The sequence below is a fragment of the Dendrobates tinctorius genome, unplaced genomic scaffold, assembly GCF_039654945.1.
Source record: "Dendrobates tinctorius isolate UK_male_01 unplaced genomic scaffold, ASM3965494v1 ptg000201l, whole genome shotgun sequence".
Taxonomy (NCBI): Eukaryota; Metazoa; Chordata; class Amphibia; order Anura; family Dendrobatidae; genus Dendrobates; species Dendrobates tinctorius.
In genome coordinates, this window is record NW_027361868.1 from 202,194 (window position 1) to 219,201 (window position 17,008).

Genomic DNA, 17,008 nt, shown 5'->3' on the forward strand with positions numbered 1-17,008 from the left:
TACATTGGTTACAATGCTTTATGATGTAACTAAATGTTCTTTATTAACTTTTTAGGAGCCTAGTTAAAATTATATATACGTGTACATATGCACAAGAAATTAGACTGCTATTGAATGTGCGCTTGGTCCCTTGCCATGTCATATAATAAATATGGTTCACAGCCAGTTCATTCTCGGTGCTGTCTATTCCGTCAATGTACTTGGCCCTGACATCAAAGTTCTCGAAAGAACCATTCTGAACTTAGAAGAAATACATTGTCAATTCACGGCAACTTAATGTAAATGAAGGAATAAAAAACACCAAACCTCTGTCATGTTCCCGGTAAACACAGGGTTCTTTGTTGTTTCGTGGATCCGGGAAAAATGGACGAGTCAATATATTGTTAACTTTAGGACGCGATAGTTTATGTTGGGACTCTGCCGTTGCGGGTGATGCATTGATGATGTTTTTGAGCGTACTATAAGACTATAGCATCCACAACCAGACAAAGAATTTTCACAATTGTATGACTTTAGTGGAATATTTATTTCATATGAAAAAGTTTTTTGAAGCTAGAAAAAAAATAGAAAAGTTTTATCTCTTCAATATGCTGTACAGTCTGTACATTCACATGTACATTAGCAGCAACTCAGACCCGACCAATTACATTGAAGCATCTCATGAGGGTCAGCAAAGGTCATTATTAAAGGGGGTTTTTCCTGCCAAATGACACAAGTCTGCAGTCACTTTATGGGACTGCAGACTTTTGAATCCTTACAGCGCGCACAGTGTCTGCTGTTAGGATTCTACAGTAGCAGGTGCGTGACCGCTTGCATGCAAATTAATTGATTGAGGCCGTAAATCTCTAGTGGGAGTGTGACCAGAAGTATGCAAATCGCATACTTGCGGTCACATGACTTCCCGATGCTGGCACAACGCGCCTGCCTCAAACAACAAAAAGACAAAAGTTCAAATTACCCCGCTTTCCCCCCATTGAAAATAAAGATATATACAGTTGTGCTCAAAAGTTTACATACCCCGGCAGAATTTTTGCTTTCTTGATCTTTTTTCAGAGAATATGAATGATGACGCTAAAACTTTTTCTCCACTCATGGTCAGTGGTTGGGTGAAGCCATTTAATGTCAGACTACTGTGTTTTCTCTTTTTAAATCATTATGACAACCCAAAACATCCAAAAGCGGGGTGATTTGAACTTTGATTTTAGTTTTTTTTTCAAGCCAATTGACAGCGACACATTACAAGTTAAAAATCGTAGGCGGAGCACTGCCCTACACACAATTGTTAGGGGCAGTTCCTGCCGGCCAAAAAATAAAAATGTTATGGGTCTTGGAAAATGGCGACACAACCCAAAGATTCTTTTTTTGCAAACTTTTGATTTTTTCACCACTGAATTAATAAAAAAAAGCCTGGAAATGTTTGGTATCGCCGCATTCGTATTGATGAGGCGAATCATATTGCACGGTCATTGTTGCCACAAAATGTACACAGTAAAAACAATTCAACAATTCCCAAAAAACAATGTCAGAGTTGTGTTTTTTTTCACAATTTCATCGCACTTGGAATTTTTTTCCCCCTGTTTTCAAGTGCACTATGTGGTAGAATGAATGGTGTCATTCAAAAGTACAACTTGTCTCACAAAAAAACAAGCCCTCATGTCTATGTGGACAGAAAAAAAAAATATTGTTCTGGGAATAAGGGGAGGAAAAAAGTAAACACAAAGATGGAAATTGGCTGTGGCGTGAAAGGGTTAAGGTATTAGGAGTAAGGTCAGCTGTGACATCGCCTATTGTGATTGGTGGAAGCTTGATAATCTGCTGTTTTTTGAGGTGTTCTCTGCTATTGTATTCCTGCCTCTGATGATAACGAGACTTCTGAAAACTCTTCCTAAAACAGCCCCAATTGCACATGTGAAAATTGCAACATTTTTATTTTTTTCATTTGTATTGTGATAAGGAAAAAAACATCGCCAACGTTAAAAAAATACATAAAAAAGCCCTCAAATCTGATTTAAATAACAGGTCATTTTCTGACTATACACTCCCTTTAATATTTTGATTTACGTGGATGTCACATAGCGTTGTCAGGCACTGCGTCTGAACATTTTAAGCCAGAGCGTTGTATTAAAAAGATCCTCACCCCCCTCTTAAAAACGTCTCTCCTTCTTTGCCAGCGCTTGTTCAGCCCGAAGGTGACAATCTCATCTACTGCATGTGCTCCAGATTCCTATATGTGTGTGATATCCTCCATGTATCCGTCTTTAGGGCCACTAGATGGCGAATTAGGTTTATGAAACCTTGGAGCGGCAGCGTCCGCGGTGCTCGTGTTCTGCACACTGTGTACGTATTATTTTACATTAGCTTGTACTGTATAAGGATCAGGGCTTTAGAGGCTAATGCTCATCAACTACATCAATCTCTATGTAATAGCCATATGGTACAATATCAGACGCAGTTGAGGCAAATGGGCCTGACCTCACCAGAGTAATGATCTCTAGCACAAGTAGGCAGTAGCCATAGTATTGGCTTCTTTGAAACATTGAGAAGCAGTGTCTCCAGTGCATGACTGCGTTTTACCTGCGGATTTAGTGCAGATTAGCCTGCGGTTTTCCCCTGCGTTTTGACACCTAGTGATGGAGCAGGTGTCAAACCGCTGTGGATTCCGCACAAAGAAGTGACATGCTGCGGATTTAAAACTGCAGCTAATCCGCGCAGAAAAATCCGCAGCACGTGCACTGCGTTTTTCAATTTCCATTGACTATAAAAGGTACTGTACAACGCAGTAGAAACTGCTGCTGATCCGCAGAAGAATCCGCAACGTGTGCACACACCCTAAGAGACAGCACTGTACATAACAGCAGAGGAAGCTCTATAGTAAGGAATGGCACCATATATAACTAGAGAGGATAGTATGTAATAAGGGACGATGTTATACATGATAAAAGAGGAAACTATGTAACTAAGGATGGTGTTATACATAATAAGTGAGTACACTATATACTAAGGGACTGTGTTAGACATAATAAGCGATAATGTCTTCCTCCACCTCCCCCGGTGCCTAAGTCCATTATAAGTCCCCCTTCCTCCCATCCCAATCCCCTACACCCCTCATTGTCCTCCTCCCCCCGCATCCCTTAATTGCCCTCTCCACCACCCCATCATTGCCTTTTCTCCCACCACTATTATTGCTTTCTCCCCCTCCACCCCATCATTGTCTATTCCACCACCTGGAACCTCAGGGCCGGATAAGTAGGCCAGATTGCCCTCATTATTAGCCACCCTGCAGGGGCCCTCCTCCACCTCCGGGCCTCGGTGCAGCCACACAGGCTGCACATGCAGTATGTCCGCCCATGGTAAGCATGGTGTTTTGTTCAGTTCTAGTAACCTATCGACCTCTGCTCTATCCCTGCTCTGTTCTTTTATTGTTATCTACCTTCCACTATTGTGTCTCTGATCATTTATTTCTGTTTCTGTTTAGTCCTTGCTCTTGTAACCTGCCTGCCTCAGTTCTGTCCCTGCTCTTATAACCTGGCTGCCTGCCTCAGTTCCGTCCCTGCTCTTATAACCTGCCTGCCTCAGTTCCGTCCCTGCTCTTATAACCTGGCTGCCTGCCTCAGTTCTGTCCCTGCTTTTATAACCTGCCTGCCTCAGTTCTGTCCCTGCTCTTATAACCTGCCTGCCTCTGTTCTGTCCCTGCTCTTACAACCTGTCTGCCTCTGTTCTGTCCCTGCTCTTGTAACCTGCCTGCCTCTGTTCTGTCCCTGCTCATATAACCTGGCTGCCTCTGTTTTGTCCCTGCACATATAACCTGCCTGCTCTGTTCTGTCCCTGCTCTTGTAACCTGCCTGCCTCTGTTCTGTCCCTGCTCTTGTAACCTGCCTGCCTCTGTTCTGTCCCGGCTATTGTAACCTGCCTGCCTCAGTTCTGTCCCTGCTCTTGTAACCTGCCTGCCTCAGTTCTGTCCCTGCTCTTGTAACCTGCCTGCCTCTGTTCTGTCCCTGCTCTTGTAACCTGCCTGCCTCTGTTCTGTCCCTGCTCTTGTAACCTGCCTGCCTCTGTTCTGTCCCGGCTATTGTAACCTGCCTGCCTCAGTTCTGTCCCTGCTCTTGTAACCTGCCTGCCTCAGTTCTGTCCCTGCTCTTGTAACCTGCCTGCCTCTGTTCTGTCCCTGCTCTTGTAACCTGCCTGCCTCTGTTCTGTCCCTGCTCTTGTAACCTGCCATTGTTCTGTCCCTGCTATTGTAACCTGCCTGCCTCTGTTCTGTCCCGGCTATTGTAACCTGCCTGCCTCAGTTCTGTCCCGGCTATTGTAACCTGCCTGCCTTTGTTCTGTTCCTGCTATTGTAACCTGCCTGCCTCTGTTCTGTCCCTGCTATTGTAACCTGCCTGCCTCTGTTCTGTCCCTGCTCTTGTAACCTGCCATTGTTCTGTCCCTGCTATTGTAACCTGCCTGCCTCTGTTCTGTACCTGCTGTTGTAATCTGCCTGCCTTTGTTCTGTCCCTGCTCTTGTAACCTGCCTGCCTCTGTTCTGTCCCTGCTCTTGTAACCTGCCATTGTTCTGTCCCTGCTATTGTAACCTGCCTGCCTCTGTTCTGTACCTGCTGTTGTAATCTGCCTGCCTTTGTTCTGTTCCTGCTCTTGTAACCTGCCTGTCTTTGTTCTGTTCCTGCTCTTGTAACATGCCTGCCTCTGTTCTATCTCTACTATTGTAAACTGCCTGCATCTGTTCCTTCCCTTCTCTTGTAACCTGCCTGCCTTTGTTCTGTCCCTGCTCTTGTAACCTGCCTGCCTCAGTTCTGTCTCTGCTATTGTAACCTGCCTGCCTCTGTTCTATCTCTGCTCTTGTAACCTTCCTGCTTCTATCCTGTTTTTGCTCTTGTAATCTGCTGTATCTGTTCTTCTTCTGCCTTGCTGTTTTCCTCTTTGCTGTCATCAGCTTACTCCTCATGCTGACTTTTCAATCAGTATGTCCTTCCCTTACGACCTGTCTCTCCTCCATCTTTATTTTGTTCCTGTAACTGGCCTGACTTTGTCACTTTCTGTCCAGGTCATGTTCTGTCCTTGCCTCCTATCTGGCCTGCTTGTTGACCCTTTACCTTCTGTTTGTAACATCTAATCTGAGTTTATTGATTTTATTCCTCCTAAATACTGTTTTAATTTCCTTTGTTCCCCTATTTCTTGTTACATCCCTGCCTTGTCTATATTTGCAATATTTTTTGTCATTTCTACTTATATACCATACCGATTGGTCCCGTTTTGTTAACCATTTATCTAAAGACACTTTATGCCATAACTCCTGGATCCATCATACAGACAAGATGTTTTTGTAATTTTTCATGGGTTTTGTATCATACGTTACTATTTTCAAAGATTTTCGAAATTGCGAGAAAACTTTCCGACCTGAACTTTGTAGCACCCTGGATGTAATTATAGTCCATAGAATCTGTCGGAAGATAAATTAACCCTTGGATCGCAGACACGCCTGCAATTAATCATTAAGCACAACACAAGTGACTTGATTTGGCAAGTAGAAGCCTCGCTACTAGGATACAAGTATTGGCAATGTGTGTCGGAGCATCTATTACCAGGCAGCGTTTTGTGGCTCCTCGCCATAGCAGCTATTAAACACCAAAGGTAGATCTGTCTTTGAAAACAAGTAAGTCAAATATTTTCTTTCCAAACATCTGCAGATAGTTAGTTTGATTTATTTTGATCTGAATTTTTTTTTTTTTGGTAGAAGTGACAGCTTATTTTAATTTTCAGCTGTTAAAAAAGTTTCTGAGAGATCTGAATGAGGAGACGACGGCGTCTTTGATGTTTCGGCACTATGCCCTAATATTCAGGTACACCTGGGCGTTCTACCAATTCTGTAGTGGCATTGTGCCACTGTCAAGATGGGCGCTAACAGTATTACTTCCTTCTGCTAAAATGATTGAGTTTGTGGGGCCTTGCCTATTTCAGATGTCTATTTTTACCTTCGCTACTAAAGTCTGGAAACAGGACTGAATGATATAGTGTTCATATTTAAGGGGTCTTTTTGTTTTCAAAGAGCTTATCCTTAGGATAAAAGATGAGAATCCCCTTGAATTGAGGCTCTGAAACTCTTAGAATGGGACTCTGCAGTCTCCTCCTTAAAAGAGTCTAAAGGGCTGCCAATCTTGGCTCCTTCCGGTAGTCCCAATGACAACAAATGGAGCAAAGGCCGAACTTGAGCACCAGTGATCAACCAGTTATTTTCTATTGTGTGAGGCATGCGGGAAATGGGTAGTAGGAGCAATGGAGAGAGCAGGCAGAGAGGAGACCGGGAAGCAGGTAGCAGAGGTACTTGAGGCTGCAGGCAGACAGGAGACTGGGAAGCAGGTAAAAGAGGTACTGGAGGCTACAGGCAGACAGGAGACTGGGAAGCAGGTAACAGAGATACTGGAGACTGCAGGCAGACAGGAGACTGGGAAGCAGGTAACAGAGATACTGGAGACTGCAGGCAGACAGGAGACTGGGAAGCAGGTAACAGAGGTACTGGAGACTGCAGGCAGACAGGAGACCGAGGCTGCAGGCAGATAGGCAACGGGAAGCAGGTAGTAGCGGCTGGAGGCTGCAGATAGACAAGACTAAATAACACTAAAAGTCTCTTAACACCAAGACACCGGTGTATGTCTTGGTAGGTATTGAATAGGCACAGGCAGATGATCACATAGGGGCACGCCGGGCCATCTGAAAAGCCTGATGTGTAGCACAACAAAGTTCCGCAGACCAGGGTGAGAAGAGCAGAGCCCGGATCCGGGCAGGTGTGTAACAGCTATCCCATGGATGTCATGTACTGGAAACACGATTTGTCTGTGTAGGCACAAAATTTCTCATGGCGATGAGGATGACGCAGGAGGTGTCATTCATGTCCAGGATGGCGAGCAGCAGCCGGGGGAAGGGGTGGAGAGGCCCAAAGCCACGCCCATCGGACCGACGGACCCGATTAGAATACAGCGTGGGAGAAATAAAAAAGGTTTTTCAGTGCTATACAGGGGAAGTCAGGGGGTTACATAAGTATTTACAGAATGCATAGCAGAAGCTGACCAAGATTATATTTTTAGCTGGTATAACACAAAAATTGTGACAGGCTCCCTTTAAACTCGGGGATGCTGATTGTATATCTTCACTGGTGCCTGCAGTGCACAAGTGCTAAGCTCCTGAGTCTGCTCCATACATGTAATGTGTACATCCATCATACATGTACAGTGGATGTCACAAATTGAAGCCCAAGCAGAGTAGCCTCGGAGGTGCTTGCTGTCCCTATCCCCAATGATATCATTGTCTCTGGTGACTTTAGAGGTTGAATCCCCAGATATGTCACTGCTTGTATTTAGGATGGAAGATTTATGTCCTCAATGATGGCACTGAGGCTATATTATTGATTGGTTGATTTGCCAATAATATTATTGTTTATATTGTGTTTCTAAGTTGATCCCCCATGATTTAATTGTTTCCAGTGAGTTGATAAGCTGAGTCCCCAATGATATCATTGTTTACAGTAAGTTGATAGGTTAAGTCCCCAATGATGCAATTGATTCCAGTAAAATGATAAGTTGAGTCGCCCAATGATATCATTGTTTCCAGTGAGTTGATAGACTGAGTCCCCAATGATGTCATTGTTTACAGTTAGTTGATAGGTTGAGTTCCCAATGATGTCATTGTTTCCAGTAAGTTGATAGGTCGAGTCCCCAATGATGCATTGTTTCCAGTAAGTTGATCGGTTGAGTCCCCAATGATGTCATTATTTCCAGTAAGTTGATAGGTTGAGTCACCAATGATGTCATTGTTTCCAGTAAGTTGATAGGTTGAGTCTCCAATGATGCCATTGTTTCCAGTAAGTTGATAGGTTGAGTCTCCAATGATGTCATTGTTTCCAGTAAGTTGATAGGTTGAGTCCCCAATGATGTCATTGTTTCCAATAAGTTGATAGGTTGAGTCCCTAATGATGTCATTGTTTCCAGTGAGTTGATAGGTTGAGTCCCTAATGATGCCATAGTTTCCAGTGAGTTAATAGGTTGGGTCCCCAATTATGTCATTGTTTCCAGTGAGTTGATAGGTTGAGTGACTAATGATGACATTGTTTCCAGTGAGTTGATAGGTTGGGTCCCCAATGATGTCATTGTTTCCAGTTAGTTGATAGGTTGAGTCCCCAAAGATGTCATTGTTTCCAGTAAGTTGATAAGTTGAGTCCCCAGTGATATAATTGTTTCCAGTAAGTTGATCGGTTGAGTCCCCAATGATGCCATTGTTTCCAGTAAGTTGATCGGTTGAGTCCCCAATGATGCCATTGTTTCCAGTAAGTTGATCGGTTGAGTCCCCAATGATGCCATTGTTTCCAGTAAGTTGATAAGTTGAGTCCCCAATGATGCCATTGTTTCCAGTAAGTTGATAAGTTGAGTCACTAATGATGCCATTGTTTTCAGTGAGTTGATAGGTTGGGTCCCCAATGATGCCATTGTTTCCAGTAAGTTGCTAGGTTGAGTCCCCAATGATGTCACTGTTTCCAGTAAGTTGACAGGTTGGGCATTGTTACCAGTCAGTTGATAGGTTGAGGCTCCAATGATGCCATTGTTTCCAGTAAGTTGACAGTTTCAGTTACCAATGATGTCATTAATTTTAGTAAATTGATAAGTTGAATCCCTAATTATGTAATTGTAGCTAAATGTAAATTAGTTGACTCTTCAATGAGGTAATCCTCCACGTTATGATGGTGCAGATAATGTTTGCTGTATGTCCTAAGTGAAATCATTCATTCTCCCACAATAGCCAAGTGCTGGATAACTCTGCTGAAGGCATAAATCTGACAAATATAGCAGTCCCCAAAGCAATCCCATACTAAAAGAAGGGGTAACTCTTCACAATAACTATCTGTCTATCAGCCATATCCTCCTTCTTCACCTCTCGCTTCCTAAAACTCAATGTAGAGAAAACCGAACTCATCATCTTTCCTCCATCTCATGTATCTTCCCTACCCGATCTATCTATTATGGTAAACGACATCACGCTCTCCCGCACTAGAAATCCGCTGCCTCGGAGTAACTCTTCACTCTGCCCTGTCCTTCAAACCGCACGTCCAAACTCTTGCCACCTCCTGTCGCCTCCAACTCAAAAATATTTCCAGTATCCGTCCCTTCTTCAGCCCTCAATCTGCTAAAACTCTTGTACACACCCTCATCATCTCCTGCCTTGACTACTGCAACACTCTCCTCTGTGACTTCCCTGCTAACTCTCTTGCACCACTCCAGTCTGTCCTCAACTCTGCTGCTCGACTTATCTACCTCTCTGCTCGCTACTCCCCTGTCTCTCCCCTCTGCAAATCTCTCCACTGGCTCCCAATTCCCCAATGAATCCAGTTCAAACTACTAACACTGAGCTACAAAGCTATCCACAACCTGTCCCCTCCCTATATCTCTGAACTAATCTCCCAACATCTTCCCTCATGTAATCTTCGATCCTCCCAAGACCTCCTTCTCTCCTCCACTCTTATTTGTTCCTCACACTACCGCCTCCAAGATTTCTCCCCAATATCCCCTATCCTCTGGAATTCCATGCCTCAACACGTCCGATTATGCACCACCATAAGATCCTTTAAACGGAACCTGAAAACCCATCTTTTCAGGAAAGCTTACAGTCTGCAGTAACCATTCTGCCGCCTCACCACCGCCCGAGCCGCCGCCTCATCACCACCAGAGCTGCTGCACCCCCGACCTTCTGCCTCTTCCCCATTATCCCGTAGAATGTAAGTCCGCGATGACAGGGTTTTCTCTCCTCTGTACCAGCCTGTCATTGTAATTTTGTTTAACTTAAATGATAGCGATAACTTTGTATGTAACTCCTTCTCATGTACAGCACCATAGAATTAATGGTGCTATATAAATAAATAATAATAATAACTAGAACCTTTATGACCCCTATGACCTTGAGTCATCAAAAAGTGTCTTACAAGTATGTAGCATACAAAAATTAATTCTTTATTAGTTAACCAAAATAATACAGTACATATAAATAAAATAATTGTAAAAAGGTGCCTCGAGCCATGGGGGATCACAGCTCCAGAATCATTATAATAACCAAATGAATCCTGGGGAACTATGGTTCTACAAAAGTGTCCTTATAAATAACATCCATCAATCTAGTATATAGACTTCACACAGAGAGTCAGTTTGTTTTTTATATGTCAGCATAAAGTTATTGACTATTATAAATGACATTAAATATGTTTTCTGGCATGAACCTATATAACTATCTTTCAAAGAGCAAAGAGTAAGTAAATATATCCATAGCTTGTGCATATAAATCTTCTTTGTAATGTTACCACTAAGTGTGCCTGAAGTAGGTCACATAAAGTGACAAAAGGTATAGCTGTATTAGCTGTAATAATTACCTAAATAGTAGATGTGCTAATCAAATCCACAGGACAGATTAGAGTTGCATTCCTTCACCTCGACGCGCGTTTTTCCTTGCTTCTTCCCTCCTCTTGGCTTGAGGCACCTTTTTACAATTATTTTATTTATATTTATTGTATTACTTTGGATAAATAATAAATAATTAATTTTTATATACTGCATACTTGTAAAACATTTCTTTATCCTCAAAGACTCATGGTCAAAGCATTCATCATGGTTCTTGAAATCTATAAATCTGCAATAATATTGCTGTGACTGTTTAGCTGGGAGCACTGAGCAAACACACTGTATGTGGGACATTTAAAGGGAATCAATAAACAGGTTTTACCAACTAATCTGAGAGTAGCATAATGAAGGGGCAGAGAGGGATGTGTCACTTACTGGGCTGCCTGCTATAGTTTTGATAAAATCACAGTTTTTCAGTTGGAGATTATTACTAGAGAACTAGAAAGCCTGGGGCCAGGTATCCTTCCATATTCATGATCTCTGTATAACCCTGCCCCCACCACTGATTGGCAGCTTTCGGTGTGCACTGTTCATGGGCAGAAAATTGCCAATCGGTGGTGTAGGTAGGCTTAGCATTCAGAGAACTGCTAGAGTTGCAGCAGAGAAAACAGTGATTTTATCAAAACTAGAGCAAGAAGCACAGTAAGTGACATATTGCTGGAAATTGGGTGCCATATTCCCTTTATCTTGCACTCTGCTGACCCTGTTTATGGAAATCCTCTTCTGGCCTCAATCTGACATCAGTCTGATATCTGTGACAAATTTTTATAGAAAATGTTTAGCACACTACTGGTGTAAAGTGCCCAGGGTGGTAGCCATGAGCAAGCCGCTGCTTTTTCCACACCCTGGCACCCCACAAACAAACAATGTCCCAGTCCATTAGTGGTGTGCTGTGTTCATTGCATTGTATTCACTTGCAGGTTGGAGGCCTCTGCTGCATCCACGACCTTAGGTCCACGATCAGCCACCCACACATCAGGGGACACCCGGTTCATTATAACAAGTTCAACTTTACTGAACAGTTCAAGAACATCAGTCTTTAACGCGCAGTATCAAGCACAGCACCCTCCATTTCCAGTTCATTCCATCTGCCCGTTACATTTCAAGCTCTTGCTTACGTTCACCTCGGACTATCTCTACGCTTGATCTTCCTGTCATCTCCTGAGATTTCCCATCTGGCACCACAGCACTCCCGAGGTCCGTTACATTTCTCTCACGTGTTTCCCCATCTGGCTTCCTCTGCATGGAAGAGATTTAGGCACACTCCTCAGTGTTTAGTTCGGACCATAGGCCCTGGACGTTACAGGAAGGTTAATAGGAAATCTGGAACAACCTCATGCTTCCAGAATAATATGTAGTTATCTTGCCACCAGCCCACTGCAACTTGAATCTGAGCTTCACACAAACCTCACACTTTCTCTAACTCAGACTGACTAAACCAGGCAATGCTTCTCCTTTTTAATTGCCCATGTTCCCTCACATACTGGGCTGGTCCCAAAAATTTAATTGTATCCTATACTGTACACCAATAAGACTCAGCACTGCCTATCTGCCGCAATCTTCCTATCTATCATTAACTAAGCGCTATATTATGTTCTATACTTTCCCTACCCTTGAGCTGATAGTAACAGGTTACTTTAAGCATTACCAATACAGTACCCACACAGCAGCAGCAAAATCTATAACACTATATGCGTTTTACATTATATTTTACACATTTCACATTATACATTAAAATGAACTAAAACCCAAATCAATATTCACACTGCAAGTATACCACAGTCTCTGTCACACCTTTGCACTAGCACTGTTAATAATGAAACACTGGGCTAGCACACTGTATGTGGGCACTTTGCTTCCATTATTGTCACGCTCACGCCTTGGCTGAATGGCGTGAGCCGGGGGGTTGTGGCCCCACTGTGCCACAAACCAGGCTACCCTGGAAGGGGCGTGACTACGACAGCTACCTCGGTCTTCACTGGAGCCTCTGATGGTGAGGTCAGGCTTGTGCGGCAGGTAGCTGTCGGGTGCCACTCCAGGGTGGTGTTTGGCTGTGGCTGCTGATCCCACTCGGGGACAAGTCACCTGGACAGGTGTGACTAACAAGCAGGCTGAGACACTGGGCAAGCAGGCACGGCTTGGTACACTGGGCAAGCAGACACGGCTTGGAGACGCTAGGCAAGCGGGCACGGCTTGGAGACACTGGGCAAGCGGGCACGGCTTGGAGACACTGGGCAAGCGGGCACGGCTTGGAGACACTGGGCAAGCGGGCACGGCTTGGAGACACTGGGCAAGCGGGCACGGCTTGGAGACACTGGGCAAGCGGGCACGGCTTGGAGACACAGGACAGGTGGGCACGGTTTGGAGACACAGGACAGGCGGGCACGGCTTGAGACACAGGGCAAGCAGGAGTGGAATATGAAGGAACAGGTTTGGACCTGTTCACACAAGAGGTGCAGGTATGGATATAGGCAGGAAGGAGTGGAATATGAAGGAACAGGTTTGGACCTGTTCACACAGGAGGTGCAGGTAGGCGGAGCCGCAGGTGTGCGGAGTAGGCAGAGCCGCAGGAGTGCGGAGTAGGCTGGGCTCCAAGGGAACCAGGCAGGCAGAGCGGCTAGGGAGCCGAGCAGGCAGAGGGGCTAGGGAGCCGAGCAGGCAGAGCGGCTAGGGAGCCGAGCAGGCAGAGCGGCTAGGGAGCCGAGCAGGCAGAGCGGCTAGGGAGCCGAGCAGGCAGAGCGGCTAGGGAGCCGAGCAGGCAGAGCGGCTAGGGAGCCAAGCAGGCAGAGCGGCTAGGGAGCCGAGCAGGCAGAGCGGCTAGGGAGCCGTGCAGACAGAGCGGCTAGGGTGCCGTGCAGACAGAGTGGCTAGGGAGCCGTGCAGACAGAGCGGCTAGGGAGACGTGCAGACAGAGCGGCTAGGGAGCCGTGCAGACAGAGCTGCAAGGGAGCAGAGCCTCTGATAGGGAGGACACAAGGAAAGACACAGCAGAGAAGGAACCACAGACAAGGAGACTGGCAGACAGAGGTAAGACTGAGTTCAGACAGAGACACAAGGACCAGGATATTCTGCCTCCTGGCAGGCGGACAGAGAACAGACAAGGCACTGGGAACAAGACTCAAGGGCCTGGATATTCTGCCTCCTGGCAGGTGGACAGAGAAATGCTAGGCAAGGTACCAAGACACAGGAATACGCAGTAAGAGCCTTCAGAGAAGGCAAGACATAGCACAGGGCCTGGCTAGCTCAGCAGCAAGGAGCTAACTGAGTTTAGACATTGCACAGGCAATGTTACAGTGGGAGTGGCGAAACTAAATAGTCAAGGGCTCTAGGTGATTGGTAAGGGACATATTACACAGGTGCACCCTGACTGCATAAGAACCAGAGAGTTCAGGCACCGCCCCCTATACACACAGTCAGGAAACATGGAGAGCAAGCAGGAAAACAAGAGGCATAGCACATGGAGTTCAGGGCTGGCAATAGACAGAATTCACAGAATGGCTTGAAGCAGAAAGTAAGTTGGTGTGCAGGGGACGGGAGGCCATGCAGTGATGCCAGCAGGGTTGTTACAGTACCCCCCCTTTACGGCCCCTCTTCCTCAAGCCTGCCAGAATGACCAGAAGAAGGAGTATGGGACCACACACAGTCCAGGTTGACACGACATCCTTCAGGTAGGGTGGAGTATGTGTGCCATCAGGAATCCCAGATTGCCCGGTTTCTTGGTGCCCAAGGGAGTCAGTTTCCAACACAGAGGGTACAAAGACTTCTTCCTCCAAATTGGCAAAAGGCGGGGACCAGGCAGCTTCAGACCTCGCCCCTACATCCGCCGGCCAGCTAGAAACAGAAGACACCTTCACTGAGTCCGACTTCAGCCCGACATGCCAGAAAAATTGGACCTCCTCCTCCCGGTTGGTGAGAAACGGAGATACGTGGGTCACTGTTCCAGCCTCTTCACCCACCTGCCAAATGGAAGCTGGAGGCATACATACAGGGAGCCACTTCAGCCTGTTACCCTGAAAAAACTGGGCCTCCTCTACCAGGTTAGAGGGTGAGAAAATCTCTGTCTTAGTATCTTCCCTCACTGGCCACACGGGGGTTGAAGGCATATATTTAGGACCCATCTTCAGCCCGTAATCCAGGGGAGGACAATCAAGAGACAGAGATGCTCCTGGGAGCAGATCACTGGTATAGTCACTGGAGATGTGTGAGGAGACTGACACCGCTTCCCCCTCTTCGGAGACATCATCACCCCTTGACTCGACGACTAGCAGACCAGATGAAGAAGGGGACATTGCTGACCGACTCTGACGCAAGGGAACCAGACACCTCTTGTCACTTGATTGTTTCAAGCGCAGTGCCCTACTAGGTTTCCAGACATAGACGGGTACTAGAATCTCTGGATCAGAATAACCCTTGGGCATACCAGAGAGCAAGTGGAAGATGAACTTCTTCATGTATAAAGCTCCGACCTGGAGCTGTAGTTGTCCTTGCAGGACTACACTGTTCTCAAGTAGGGCTCGGCCACCTCGAGACAACGCCCACGCCGGCTTCGGGAGCTGTATGACGGAGACCACACACTGACTCTGTATGACTGGTGGCTTAAACACACCAAAGCTTCCTGAAGGCAGAGAAACAGTCAAAGCGTTTAATGGAGAGGGGGTACTTTCACCAGGGACAGCCTCTCCTACTGGCCCAGGGTTTTGGAGTACAGGCTTCACAGGGCAGAGGACAGATTCCGGTTGCAACTTGGCCCGCTTCTTCTTTTTATACCTCTTGGATCTTGCATGGGAGACTGCGCCGGTAGACTGTGGAACAGGTGATGGCTGGACGGTCATAGGTAGTTGAGACATTTCACCCACAGGTTCCTCTTGTCTGGTCTGTCTCTGGAAGCTTGGAGGGGAAGACTTTTCAGGAGCAGCTGGACGAGGCACATCAAAGACTTTACGGAAGGCCACCAGGAAGGCCCCTATGTTCATGACAATAGGATTCCTTGCTTCCCAGAAGGGACAGATCCATGTTAAAGCATCACCTGCTAGGTAGGACATGATGTATCCCACCTTGACCCGGTCAGATGGGAAACAAGCTGCATTCTGCAGGATGTAGTGCAGGCACTTCTTCAGGATCCCTTGGCACTCTTTAGGGTACCCATAGAACCTAGACGGGTCTGCTGGGTTGTGCTCTTCATAGGCCCGGAGCTGCTCATAGATGGCCTTGGAGACTATGAGTGGTTCAGAAGTCTCAACTATTGGAACCACACAAGGCGGAACAAACTCTTCCGGTGGTTCACACTGGCAGGGAGAGAGTTCATCATGCTCTGCGAGCGGAAGGACATGGGACTCAGCGGGGACCATGGCCTGTGCAAACTGTCACGCTCACGCCTTGGCTGAATGGCGTGAGCCGGGGGGTTGTGGCCCCACTGTGCCACAAACCAGGCTACCCTGGAAGGGGCGTGACTACGACAGCTACCTCGGTCTTCACTGGAGCCTCTGATGGTGAGGTCAGGCTTGTGCGGCAGGTAGCTGTCGGGTGCCACTCCAGGGTGGTGTTTGGCTGTGGCTGCTGATCCCACTCGGGGACAAGTCACCTGGACAGGTGTGACTAAAAGGCAGGCTGAGACACTGGGCAAGCAGGCACGGCTTGGTACACTGGGCAAGCGGACACGGCTTGGAGACGCTGGGCAAGCAGGCACGGCTTGGAGACACTGGGCAAGCGGGCACGGCTTGGAGACACTGGGCAAGCGGGCACGGCTTGGAGACACTGGGCAAGCGGGTACGGCTTGGAGACACTGGGCAAGCGGGCACGGCTTGGAGACACTGGGCAAGCGGGCACGGCTTGGAGACACAGGACAGGCGGGCACGGCTTGGAGACACAGGACAGGTGGGCACAGCTTGAGACACAGGGCAAGCAGGAGTGGAATATGAAGGAACAGGTTTGGACCTGTTCACACAAGAGGTGCAGGTATGGATATAGGCAGGAAGGAGTGGAATATGAAGGAACAGGTTTGGACCTGTTCACACAGGAGGTGCAGGTAGGCGGAGCTGCAGGAGTGCGGAGTAGGCAGAGCCGCAGGAGTGCGGAGTAGGCTGGGCTCCAAGGGGGCTGGGCAGCCAGAGCGGCTAGGGAGCCGAGCAGGCAGGGGGGCTAGGGAGCCGAGCAGGCAGAGAGGCTAGGGAGCAGAGCAGGCAGAGCGGCTAGGGAGCCGAGCAGGCAGAGCGGCTAGGGAGCCGAGCAGGTAGAGCGGCTAGGGAGCCAAGCAGGCAGAGCGGCTAGGGAGCCGAGCAGGCAGAGCAGCTAGGGAGCCGTGCAGACAGAGCGGCTAGGGAGCCGTGCAGACAGAGCGGCTAGGGTGCAGTGCAGACAGAGCGGCTAGGGAGCCTTGCAGACAGAGCGGCTAGGGAGCTGTGCAAACAGAGCTGCAAGGGAGCAGAGCCTCTGATAGGGAGGACACAAGGAAAGACACAGCAGAGAAGGAACCACAGACAAGGAGACTGACAGACAGAGGTAAGACTGAGTTCAGACAGAGACACAAGGACAAAGACACAAGGACCAGGATATTCTGCCTCCTGGCAGGCGGACAG